Source organism: Ceratotherium simum, chromosome 4 (assembly GCF_057802395.1).
Source record: "Ceratotherium simum simum isolate JZ-2026a chromosome 4, ASM5780239v1, whole genome shotgun sequence".
In the NCBI taxonomy this organism is placed as follows: domain Eukaryota; kingdom Metazoa; phylum Chordata; class Mammalia; order Perissodactyla; family Rhinocerotidae; genus Ceratotherium; species Ceratotherium simum.
Genome location: NC_141903.1, coordinates 5,160,788 through 5,173,199, shown reverse-complemented (window position 1 = coordinate 5,173,199; position 12,412 = coordinate 5,160,788). Strand labels below are relative to the sequence as shown.

Below are 12,412 nucleotides of genomic sequence, written 5' to 3'. Positions count from 1 at the left end.
TGGTGTGAGCCTGCAGGAGCAGCCCGCTGAGGAGGGCTCTGGGGCAGGGAGCCAGGCTTCTGCCCCGCTCCCCACATCCAGGCCTGCAGGGCTGCAAGTCCCCCCAGGGCAGGGACTCTGCGACAAGGCCAGGCCCCCCACAACAGGGGCCCAGTTCCCCACCCCCTTGGCCAGCCCACCTTGGGAATGGGAGGGAGCCGCATGGCTTCCAGGTGGGCTTATGCCCCTGCAGGGCCTGGGAGCCTGGGGTCTGCAAGGGGCCTGCAGCCTCCATGGACTTACCGCAGCAGGTGCGGCTCAGAGGCAAGTCCTGTGGCTCTGCCTTGAGGCTAACAGCCCCACGGAAAGACCCAGGTGGAGATCTGGGCCAGGGAGGGGGAGGCTCAGAGCTTCCTTACTTGGCCATTGTGATAGCATGATGTATAATAAGAAAGATACATTTGATCTTTGTCCCTATTTCTGGCACAGAGCTCCTAAAACCCTTGGAATTTCCTGAGAGCAATAAAGGTGTCTTGAAATTCATAACAGATCCCTTTCAACCACACCTGAATTTATGTTAATGAGGTGACTTTTGGAAAGCCCCTAAGGATGGGGGTTGGTTGCCAGGTGAACCAGCCTTGTGCTTAGAAGGCTGGGACTTTCAGCCCCACCTCCCACCTCTGGGGAGGGGAGAGGGACTAGAGATTGAGTTCAAGCCCCAGTGGCCAATGATTTAACCAGTCACATCTATGTAATGGAGCCTCCATAAAAACCCAAAAGCACGGGGTTTTTTCTGGGTTGGTGACCACATGGAGACTGGCACCTTTGGAGAGAGCATGGAAGCTTTATGCCCTTTCCCCATCCCTTGCCCTATGCATCTCTTCTATCTGGCTGTTCCTGAGTTACACCCTTTTATAATAAACCGGTGATCTAGCAAGTAAACTCTTTGAGTTCTGTGAGCCACTCTAGCAAATTAATGGAACCCAACAGGGAGTCATTGGAACTTCTGATCTACAGGTCAGTCAAAAGCACAGGTGACAACCTGTGACAAGCATCTAAAAAGGGGGAGGGCCGTCTTGGTGAACTGAGCCCTTAACCTTCGGGACCTGATGCTATCTCCAGGTAGATAGTGTCAGAATTGAGTTGACTTGTAGGACCCCCAGTTGGTGTCATAGAATTGCTTGGTGGTATTAGAAAAAAGCACACATGGTAGCCCTGAAAGTGAACAGGGGGGAGGAACTAGGAAGGGGTGGGATTTCCCTCCCAAATCCCCATGACATTTGATGCTTCTGCTCTGCCCCCTCTCCCATCACCTGGTCTTTCTCTTTCTCTCTCTCTCACACACACACACTCCCCAGAGCCTTTCTGCCATAACCCCTCTCATCCCTCCCAAGATTTCCTGGCCCCCAGCTCCACTCTCCACCTGGTCTTAGGCAGAGCAACTTCACTCTCTTCCAGCATTTCCACACCTAACATCAACATCACTTTCAAGAACCTGAAAGGTCATTAGACCGAGTACTCGACACATGTGCTTAGGGAACAGAAATGTCCCCCAGCTACCAAAAAGATGAGGGGGGAGAAATATTTTTGTATACAAGTAATAATAAACACCCAGCATGACAGCACATTGCTTAGAGTTATAAAATATTCACGTCAGTAACATTACTAAGTAATCATAACAGCAGTACCAGGCAACACCCTAAAAGCTTTACCTACAACCCCTAAATGTTACAATCAGCCCATGGAGCAGATGCTGCTTCCTCCCTGTCACAGACCAGGAAACTGAGACTCAGGGTGGTTGGGTGACTTCCCAAGTTCACACACCCAGATCTGCTGGGCTCCAAAGCCGGGGCTCTGAACCACAGATGCCAGCAAGAGGAAGTGCAACCCAAGATCTTGCGTGCTCAGTCACTCTAACCGAGAAGAGGTGCCTTCAGAAGCACAAGAGAGGCAGCAAAATACCCAGGAATAAACTTACAGGCAAGCAGACAAGGCCACTAGCAAGGAAACCATGCAGCTTTGCAAAGTGCAACGAAGGAGGAGGGCTGGATGAAGGAGCGCAGATCATGTTCCTGGGGTTGAAAGGTTGATGCTACTCAAATTAACCCATTAATTTCTTATAATGCCAATAAAAATCCCATTAGTGCTTGGGCGAAGATCTTGGCAAATTGCTTAAAATTAATTTGGAAGAAAAAAATGCTCAAGAGTAGCCAAGAAAATGTTCAAGAAATGGGATAAAGAGGGGAGCTCGCACTACTCATTCACTCTTTCAGTGGATATTTATTGAGCACCTATTATATACCAGGTGGTGAAGATATAGACACCAACCCTGCCCACGAGAAGCTTATGGTCTAGTGAATACTAGTTAGTTATGCTATAGAACTAAGGGCATGGAAGTGGGGAGGCTCTGGGGCAGCAGCAGAGGAAACAGGGAAAGCCAGGTGCAGACGCTTGAAAAGGGGGAGGAGATTAGGAAATAATAGTCATGAGGATGGTTATTGAGTGCTCTGCACGTGCTGCCCCATCGCATCCCCCAGCAATCCTGTGAGTCCCCCACCTTACACGTGAGGAAACATAAGCCCCGGGACATGAACCTGTTCAAGATCACACAGCCAATGGGCGGCAGAGCAGGGCCCAGAACCCGAGTCTGTCCAACCCGTGTCCCTGCTCACGAGCACTACAGACAGTGAGACGGCAGGACGGCAAGACCCCTCAGTCAGTAGGGAGAGGGTGGCGTAGTCAATCAATCGTGTTGGGATAATCATTTGAGAGATGATTAACTTGATTTTAAAAACAAATTTGAAATGGATTAGATATTTAAATGTAAAAAAAACCCATAAAAGTCATAGAGAAAATAAAGGGAAAAAGATTTATAATTTTGAGTTGAGAAAGGCCTTTCTCAGCTTGACATGAGGGTCCGTAAGAAAAGAGCAATTGCTCTAACCACACTGTGATTTAAATCTTCTTTGTAGCACAAGGCATGGATACAAAGAACAAAATGAGAAAACATGTCCACAACATAAATGACAGACAAAGCTTGATATTCAAGGAGCTCTTATAAGTCCTTAAGAACAAGAAAGCAGACTAATAGAAATATGCGCGAAGGACACAAACACGCAACCTGGGAAGGAAAGTGAAGGGTGCGGGGCAGGTTGCTGGGCACACACACGGCACCTTTGGAAGCACCAGCTCCCCTCCAGCCTCTGGAAGGAGCAGCCACGTGTGCTCATTTGCCGGCCTAGGACCCATCAGATCCTCTCTCTTGAAGATCTGAACAGAGAGATGACTCACAGAGCTTGTGGTCAGCTGATGGGGGAGTTGAGCTGACCAGTCATTTTAGGACAAGGCCAGAATCAATGCCATTAAGCCGAAGCCCCAAGCCAGATGTAATCATGAAGGATGCTGTGAGGTGACAAATTGGGAACAACTAAAGGTGCATCAACAAGAGACTGGCTAAAAAAATTATAGTTCATCCAAAAACGGAATATCATGTAGGAATTAAAAAGAATGAGATAAATCTTTTTTTTTTTTTGTGAGGAAGATCAGCCCTGAGCTAACATCCGTGCTAATCCTCCTCTTTTTGCTGAGGAAGACTGGTCCTGAGCTAACATCTATTGCCAATCCTCCTCCTTTTTTTCCCCAAAGCCCCATTAGATAGTTGTATGTCATACCTGCACATCCTTCTAGTTGCTGTATGTGGGACGCAGCCTCAGCATGGCCAGAAAAGCAGTGCGTTGGTGTGCGCCCGGGATCCGAACCAGGGCCACCAGTAGCAGAGCACGCACACTTAACCGCTAAGCCATGGGGCCGGCCCAAGGTAAACCTTTATACGCAGGAAAAAAATGGAAAAAGTTAACTCTGATATTATTTTTTGTTTTTTAAAAAAACTGTGTTTTAAAATTTTATATTTATGGGGTGTGTGTGTGTATGTGTGTGTGTGTGTGTGTGAGATTCGAATTGCCTGGGTTGGAATTCCGGCTCTGACATTATTCGCCACAGGCTTTGGGCAAATTGCTTAACCTCAGTTTCCTCATCTATTAAATGAGGAATAACTGTGTAATCTTAAAATGGTTGTTTCAATGAGGATTAAAACATATGTTACCTTAGAACAATGCCAGAAACACACTAAATGTGGGGTGACTGGTAACTATCATCATCACCATCCACCTAGCAAAATAAACTAGCAGGACGCACATCAAATTGTTAATTGTCCATGCCTCCGAGAGAAGGGATTGGTGGGGGACGACACTGTTCCATTTGGCATCATACACATCTATATTAGTTGAAATTTTCATAATGGATGTGTTTGAGTTTGAAAACTGAAACAACAAAGCTGTGAGGAAGCTTTCCCCTCTAAGTGGAAGAGCTGATCAGTAAAGAAGGAGAAGGAAGTGGAGCAGAGGGGCTGAGAGAATGCAGACCCCTCGGGGCCCCCGCACAGCCAGCAGTGCAGGGAGTGGCTGCAGGGAGCAGGCACGGATGGCGCTCCACTTCTCCTCAGGCAACGCAGGGATCTGTTCATGGAGTTGCTCTGTGTTCTTACAAAAAACACCCTCCTCCATTTTTTAGAAAAACTGAAGCTAGTTCAAACGGCTTTTTGTTCCTGGTAACCAAAAAATCCTGACCAAAACAAGCGGCTGATATCACATAAAAATATACTCAACCTTACTGAGAAACAAAGAATTGCAAACTAGAACCCAGAGATATCCATTTTCACCTACCGTATTGAAAAATATTTAACAGATTGTTAAATGCTCAGTGTGGTGAGGGGCTGGAAAAGAGTCAATGTTCACACACTGCTGAATGTATACATTTGGTCAGCCTTAGGGAGAGCACTTATCCATGAAATCTATTTGTCCTTAGATCTTGAAATTCCACCTTGAAGAATTTTCCAAAGAAACTCTTGGACTAGGTCATGAAGATACAAGTTGAAGGATGATGACATTGTTTATATTGGTGGGAAAATAGAAACAGCCTAGGTGTTCAGCAGTAGGAGAAGAGTTAAATAAAGGGCACACAGTGTCAGACGGTGGCCCATGATCCCTGGCTCCTGGTGTTCACACCATTGTGTAATGCCCCTCTCCCCTGTCCGCCCCCCCCGCCCCGCCGCGTTGAGTGAAACTTGCTTCTTATCAATAGAATACCTCAATGTTGAGTGGATCTCACTTCTGTGGTTGGATTACAAAAGACTTCTGTCCTGCTAGGCAATTCTCTGCCTTGCTGGCTTTATTTGATGGTAAGGAACTGAGGGTGGCCTCTAGCCAACAGCCACTGAGGAACTCAGGCCCTCAGTCCAAAAGGAACTGAATCCTCTTGATAACTATGTAAGTGAGCTTGGAAGCAGATCCTTCCCCAGTTGAACCTTCAGAAGAGGACCCAGCCCTGCCGACAAGTTGACTGCTGTCTACTAAGAGATCCTGAGCAGAGGATCCAGCCAGGCTGTGCCCAGATTTCTGACTCACAGAAATGGTGAGGTAACAGATGTGTGTTGTTTTGAGCCACTAAGTTTGTGGCAATTAGTTTTGCAGAAATAGATCACTGATACAGAACTATGTCCCTGTTCAGGAGGGATAAGTTACATCTATTTGTATAAATATGGGGAAATGTTCGTGCTACTCGTATGTTTAAAAAAAAGTAGATGGTAGAATACTATGTGTGCTGTGATCCCATTTTTACAAATAAATGCCTAAAAATATTTTTATGCATAGATAAAAATCTGGGATGAGATGTAGATCAAATTATTCATAAACTTTTCTCTAGGGAAATAAGGTTTCAAGAAACTCACTTAACCTATACGGTTTGAATTTTTACAAGCTTTTTTACTTTTAGAGTCAGTAAAAAATAATAAAAGTCTTTCATTTAGAAAAAAATTTTAAAAAATTACGGTTAAAACATCAAAGAGCTTAATAAAATATTTTGTCATTTGTGGCAGATGCTGCTTTGTGGCCAACCCAGCACTTTCATTCCCAGTCCTCTTCTCCTTTGCCTGTTTCCCACTATGGAGGCTGGAAGGGTGACATTGTCACTTTGCAAGCCTCCCTTGTAGCTGGGCATGGCCATATGGTAGGTCTGGGCAAATGAGAAGTAAGGGGAAGTCCGCTGAGAGATGAATATCACTGGCTGCCTCCCTTCCCCCTTTCTTCCTGCCCTCACAGAGCGCCTATCTTGTGGGAAAGAAGCCACTACAAGACCATATGACCTGTGCTATGAAAGTGAAGGTGCATCAGGCTAAGAAGGCTCCCAGGAGGGGCATGTGACCCAGCCTAGGAACTTAAAGTTGAACTTCCAGAGGAAGTAATATCTCAGCTTGGTAGGGGAGCAGGTGGAGACTAGAGAAGAAGAATGTCCCACCAGAGGAAAAGTGGGTCACCATATTCTCAAGGTGCAGCAAACTGGGCATGGGTCATATTTTCTGCACATTTGTATATTTTCTCCTTGAATCAGGAGGTGCCAGCTGTAAATCATTTTTCACAGTTCGTTATCTCAGAAGTGAAAAAGCTGAGAAGTTGGTGTTTCCAGAGCCTGTCCAGAAGCCCTACAATATCTGGATTCTGAGTTTCTTTGCAGTTCTTATGGTTTTTCCCTCTTGGTCACAACATGGCTGCCTCAGCTGCAGGATCAAAAGAAGGAAGTAGTGGAACAAACAGGCAGAGCACAGGAGAGTGCCTTCTCGTGTGCCGCTCTCCTACTATAGGAGGGAATTTTCCACAACCCCAAAGACTTCCCCTTCGTCTCATTGGTTAAACTGCGTCACACGACAATCTCTATATATGATGGAGGCTGGGAAAGCAAGTATCTGGATTTCCAGTCTTTACAGGGGGTAAAAGGCAAGAACAAAGCAGGGGAGGGTTGGAAAACACTGGGGTAGACAACAGTCCCCACCTGGTCTGGGGACAAGCTGCCCTTGTCTTCTTTGGCTGGGCCCCAGGCTCACCTCCTGACCCTCACCTCCAGACTCCTTGCCTCCGGGGACTCTGATTAATGACCCAGCCAGGCTCCCAGGGGGTCAGCCTCGCATGATTCCCAGACCTGGCTTTCCTTTTATTCTGGGCTATGGTTCTCCTACTTGAGCCCGAGTTTTGGCCTGTGTCAGCTAACACGTCCCCCAGCTGCTCAGAATCTTCTCTCCCATCCTTGCTTTAGGACACAGCTAATAGTTCCTACTCTGTGTATTAGTCAGAGCTCTCCAGAGAAAAAGAGCCAATAGGATGTGGACATAGAAAGAAAGAGATTTATTTTGAAGAATTGGCTCATGCCATTATGGAAGCTGACAAGTCCAAAATCTGCAGGGTGGGCTTGCTGGCTGGAGACTCAGGCTGAACGCATGATCGCTGACTCTGGGTTCCCACAGAACAATCTATTTCGCTAGTAGAGGGAGCCAGGAGAGCAGGATGGTTAAAAGCAGGGGCTTTGAAGCTGGTCAAATGAATCTCCCAGCTAGCTATGCAGTGCTGGGGAACACTCTGACTTTCTGAACCTGAGTTTCCTCATCTGTAACCTGGGAGGATAATAGTATTTGCCTTACAGGGGGGTGATGAGAATTATTTGAGATGATGTGTTCAAAGAAGCCAGCACAGTATACAGAAGTTGGTAGATATTCAGCAGACTGTGTCCCTCCCTCTCTTGTGAGCCAGAACTGGGGCATCACGTGGTCATAGAGACATCGGGAAAACAGCTGGCCCCTCTGGAGTAGCCCCAGTGGGGCAGGAACCAGCTGCATCCGCCGTGACTCCCAGCCCTGAGACCTTTCCAATGCGTCTCTCAAGACCCAGAGCGCATGGTGGCCAGGAAATTCTGCACCCTACACATCCCAACCACAGGCTCAGGTGCCCGACCACAAACCCAGTCACCCCAGGACGGAGAAAAGAAATAACTGACGACAAACACCAGTGGGTTTTGCTGAAATTTTCCGCAGACCACTTCAGTAAATGTTATCACTATGCCATGTCGTTCATTATCTTAATCGTTGCAATTTTTTTTTCCAATTTTAAGTTGTTACACACAGCAGAGATCACTCATGTAAAGAAAGCACATTCTTTTGCTATTTTGGTCAAAGAGTGGTTTGGGTTTCCTCAGAATAAGAAGTTTCTTCCGGCTTCCTTTGAAAGACAGTTCTTACTACATATTCAGAGCAAGGAGGGATTTGCGGCCACCACATCTCAAAGCCCTCTTGCAGGGCAGGAAGCCTATTAGTGATAATGATGACTTCTTATATGATTAAACTGCTAAGGCAGTTTCCAAAGGTTTTCAGATCTAGCACAGAACTGGAAACTTCTAGAGCTGGAAGGGATTGCAAATGTCATCTCAATCTCTTGGGTGGCCAACTACAAATCTCTTCCAATAATAACTCACTTTACAGTATATGAAGGGTGTCACTTCCCTATTAAAACCCTCCAGTGGCTCCACTGTATTTAGGATAAAATGCACATGCCTCACCATGGCCTTGCACCAACACCATCCCCACCTATTCCTGCCTCCCTCATACACTCACGATGACCTTCTCCAGGTTCCTTGCCAAGGCCAAGCTGGTCCCTACCTTGGGGCATTCGCACTTTACTGCTCCTTCCACGTGGGGCGCTGTTCCCCCATCTTCATGTGCCTGGCTCAGCTCAAATGTCACAGGCTCAGAAAAACCTTCTCCAACTATCTTAAACTACCACCCCCAGTCACTTTCAATTATATCACCCTGCTTTGCTTTCCTCATAGCAATTCTTTTTAGCTGAAATTATCTGGCTTGTTCATCGTCTTTCTCCTCCCTCTAGCATGTCAGATCCTTGTCTATCTTGTTCATTGCTGTATCCCAGGGTAACCCAGTGTCTGACACGTAGTAGGTCCAATAGACAGGTGTTGAACGAATGAATGAATTTAATATCCATTTCCTTTTTCATCTGAGCCTCATCCAAACTCTTTGAGGCAGACATCAGTATTATGCTTATTTAATAGTCAAGGAAATGGGCTCAGAGATGGGAACTGATTCCTCCGAAGGCCCCTTATCTAGTTATCCATTGCTTAACAAACCACCCCCAAAATTACTGGCTTAAAACAACAAGGATGCCTCATTTCTCTCAGTTATGTGGGTTGGCTGGGTGCTTCTTCTGCTGGTCTTGCCTGATGCTCACCCACGTGGCTGTGAGAGCTGGGACAGCTGGTTATCTCCCTCCATGTGGCCTTTCATTCCAGGCATCTTCACAGCCTGGCAGTCTCAGAGATTATTCCAAGAGAGGCAAAGCTGAAGCTCCAAGGCCTCTTAAGGCCTAGCCTGGGAAGTGGCACAGCATCATTTCCAGTGGGTTCCATCAGTTAAACCAAGTCACAAGGCAGATCCAGACTAGGAGAAGGGACATAGATGGGAGGTGCTGTCACTTTGCAAAGGATCTTGGGCCAAATTGTTGTGGCCGTCTCTGAAAATCTATCACAGCTAGTAGGTGCTGGAACCAGCCTGCCTGATCCTCTGATTCAGTAAAGAAAACCAAGGGACCGTGATTATCTGGCAATATCAAATGACTCCAGAAATCCGAATGCCTACAACAGATTTCTCTCTCACTCTCATTAATGTCCACTGGGGGCTGGCTGGGGTTCTGGGACTTCACTCTGGGACCCAAGGTGAGGTAAGGGACATGGCAGTCACTGGCTGGCCCAGAGCCTCTGCAGAGAAGTGACACACATCACCTCCACCACACATCAGTGGTCAAACAAGTCACAGACATATCATCCTCTCTCTGGGAGGGGCACTGAATGTGAGTGGACAGTAATCCCATCCACACGAACCCATTTTCCTCTTCAGATCCTTTAAGAAAACATTCTTTACAGAGCCAAACTCTGCCTCATTCCATTTCTGCCAATGGTCCAAGTGCCCCTCTTGCATCTGCTCCCTCTGTGCAGAGAGCCCTTCAAACAGACAAAGGTCACTGCAGCCTTCTCTTCCCCAGGATACACATCCCAGCCCTTCCAGCCTCCCAGCCAGAAAACCTGCTGTAGCCCTGCATGGCTCACAATATCCCATCCGAGTGGTGTCCGTAAAGCACCTCACGATCTGAGTCCTGCCGGCCTGCCACCAGCCCTCATTCCCCAATGCCTCACGCTGTTCATGCTCTGCGCCTGTCTCCACACCTTTTCCTCTGCCTCTACAGCCCTTCTGCTTTTCTCCACCCTGTGAAATGTTGCTTTCCTTTTAAGATCGGGCTCTAAAACCACTCCTCTATGAAGACAATCTTTTCTCCCTTGGCAGGGCCAATCAGCTTTTCCTTTTTCTAAACCTCTTCATTACAGCATCTATTCATTCACTCATTCAACCACCATTTATGGAGCATTTATCACTAAGTGCCAAGTTCTGTTCCAGGCTCTGTGGAGACACAGGGAGTAATACAAGTGAGGTTCCTGCTCCTTCTGGTACATTCTGGTGAGGTAAAGCAGACAATAGGCATATAAACACACGAATGAACAAAATAATTTTAGATAGTCATAAATGTTTTCATTATAACAGAAAGGGATGATATGAAAAACACTGTAGCAAGGAGGTGACTGCTTTAGGTGAGATGATCAGGCTTCACGGCCTCTCTGACTTTGAGCAGCCATGGGAAGATGTGGAGGAAGAGCATGCTTGGCAGAGGGAACAGCCAGTGCAAAGGGTCTGTGGTATGATACAGCTCGGCCCTTTCTGGGCACAAGGAGGAAGCTGCTACGACTGTGGCACAGGGAGGGGGGTGGACAGTGGTGAGAAATAAGATCAGAGAGAGGGCCGTGGCCAGATCACTTTAAGGTGGTAAGGAGCTTGGATTTTATTCTAAAACGACAGGAAGTCACTGGAGGGTTTTCAGCAGGGGAGTAGAGAGGTGTGATCTGATTTACACTTTTTAGAGATTACCTACATTACTTTGTGAACTGCAGGTGAGCAAGAGCGGAGTCCACGAAACCTGCTTGGAGGCTCTTGCTGTCATTCCAAGACAGTGGTGACTTCGATGCATGGCCTACAACAGCCTTCCCCAGAAGCTGTGACTGCAGAGCTCGAGGGGACTGTGGTCTTTGCATCTCAGCAGGTAGCACAGGGCCAGGCCCATAGTGACAGAATGGCTTAGGGTGGGGTGTCAATCATCATTAGCACATGTCCGAAATTTATGTTCAGCTGAACCAGTATCCTTTCGCTCTCCTTTGCCAAGCTTCTGCAGAAACACCCCTCCTCCACGTATCAGGTTCCCCAAGCAAGCAGGGCAGCCCGTCTGACCACCTGCCTCTCCTACACTTGGCTGACCACCCCTAGGCACCCCTAAGGCACGACGCCCTTAGCCATCCTGCCCACCCAGGCTCCCTCCACAGAGGTCTGCATGGTTAGCACTGCAGCCTTGACATCTTGATATTTAAGAGACAGGTTTTCCCATCTGAGCCTCCATTTTCTTGTCTGGAAGGTGGGTGTTATTTTCCGTACCCAAAAAAGTTCCTTTTCCCAAGACCTTCCTCCCTACCTCTTCTCTCTCGCCATGCCTTCCTTCAATTGGAACAAATCCACTCTGGGGTTTTCTGAAGTTCCATGGATCCCAGAATTAGCCAGACTTTTCCTTGCAAACTAGTTCTTTCTCTCACTTCTAGCCTGATTCAAAGTAGCTGGGTGCTGGGCACCAAGGTGAGAGGTGCCACCTGATCCCCAGCTGGGCCACAGTGGGGAGTCCCCTTCCTCTCAGCCAGTTATGGAACAGGTGGACGGATGCTGGGTCCCAGGTCAGGCTGTGGGGGGAGTGGGCAGGAGAAGCCAGGGGAAAAAATGAGAGAAAGAGGGGGCAGTGTGACAGAAAGAGGAAGGGGGAAGTGTCAGAGCCAGAGAAGGAAAGAGGGTCCAGGAGAGAGGAAAAGAGAAAGCGGGTGAGAGTGTGGGAGAGGCGCTGCGCAGAGAGAAAGCCAATGAAGAGAAAATGTGTGCGCGCGCTGGGCACGGAGTGAGGGGGAAGAAGAGGGGAGAGAGAGAAGGGGAGAGAGAGAGAGACTTGGAGAGGGAAGGAAGGGAAGGAGCGTTTGAGAGCGAGGAGGAGCGAGTCGGGGGCGGAGACGAGGAAGTGGGTGCGGGGCGCGCCGCCCGCTCCATCCCTGCCCGGAGCGCAGGCGGCGCGGGCGCAAGACCCAGGCGAGCCCGGAGCGGAGCCACGCTCGGCGGCTGCAGCTCCAGGTAAGGCGGCCGCCGTCTCCCCGCAGGGCCTCGGCTCGGGGTGGGATGCCCCCGCGGGCGCTGGCGGGACCTCCCCGGGCGGCTGCTCCCGGTTCCCCGCTGCCGTCGTGACCCTGACCCCGGGGTTGAACACCAGCCCCGCCGCTCGCTGGCTCTGCCTGACCTTGGGCAAGTCCCTCCACCCGCGAGCCTCAGTTTCCTTCTCTGTGACCCGCGGGGTCGTGCCCCCACCGAGGGGCGTTGCGAGCACGGGACGCAGCCCAGGTCAGTGGCAGGGCT

General features: G+C 48.6%; 1 protein-coding gene across 2 annotated transcripts in view; it reads left to right on the top strand.

The window, feature by feature from the left end:
* Positions 1-12,020: 12,020 nt before the first annotated feature.
* The window catches only part of HRH2 (histamine receptor H2), a 40,053-nt gene continuing 39,661 nt past the window's right edge, over positions 12,021-12,412 (top strand). For both annotated transcript variants that reach the window (XR_015551902.1, XM_014786095.2), the window contains exon 1: positions 12,021-12,133. The gene's annotated coding sequence lies outside the window, so the exon portion shown is untranslated. The remainder of the gene's footprint in view (positions 12,134-12,412) is intronic.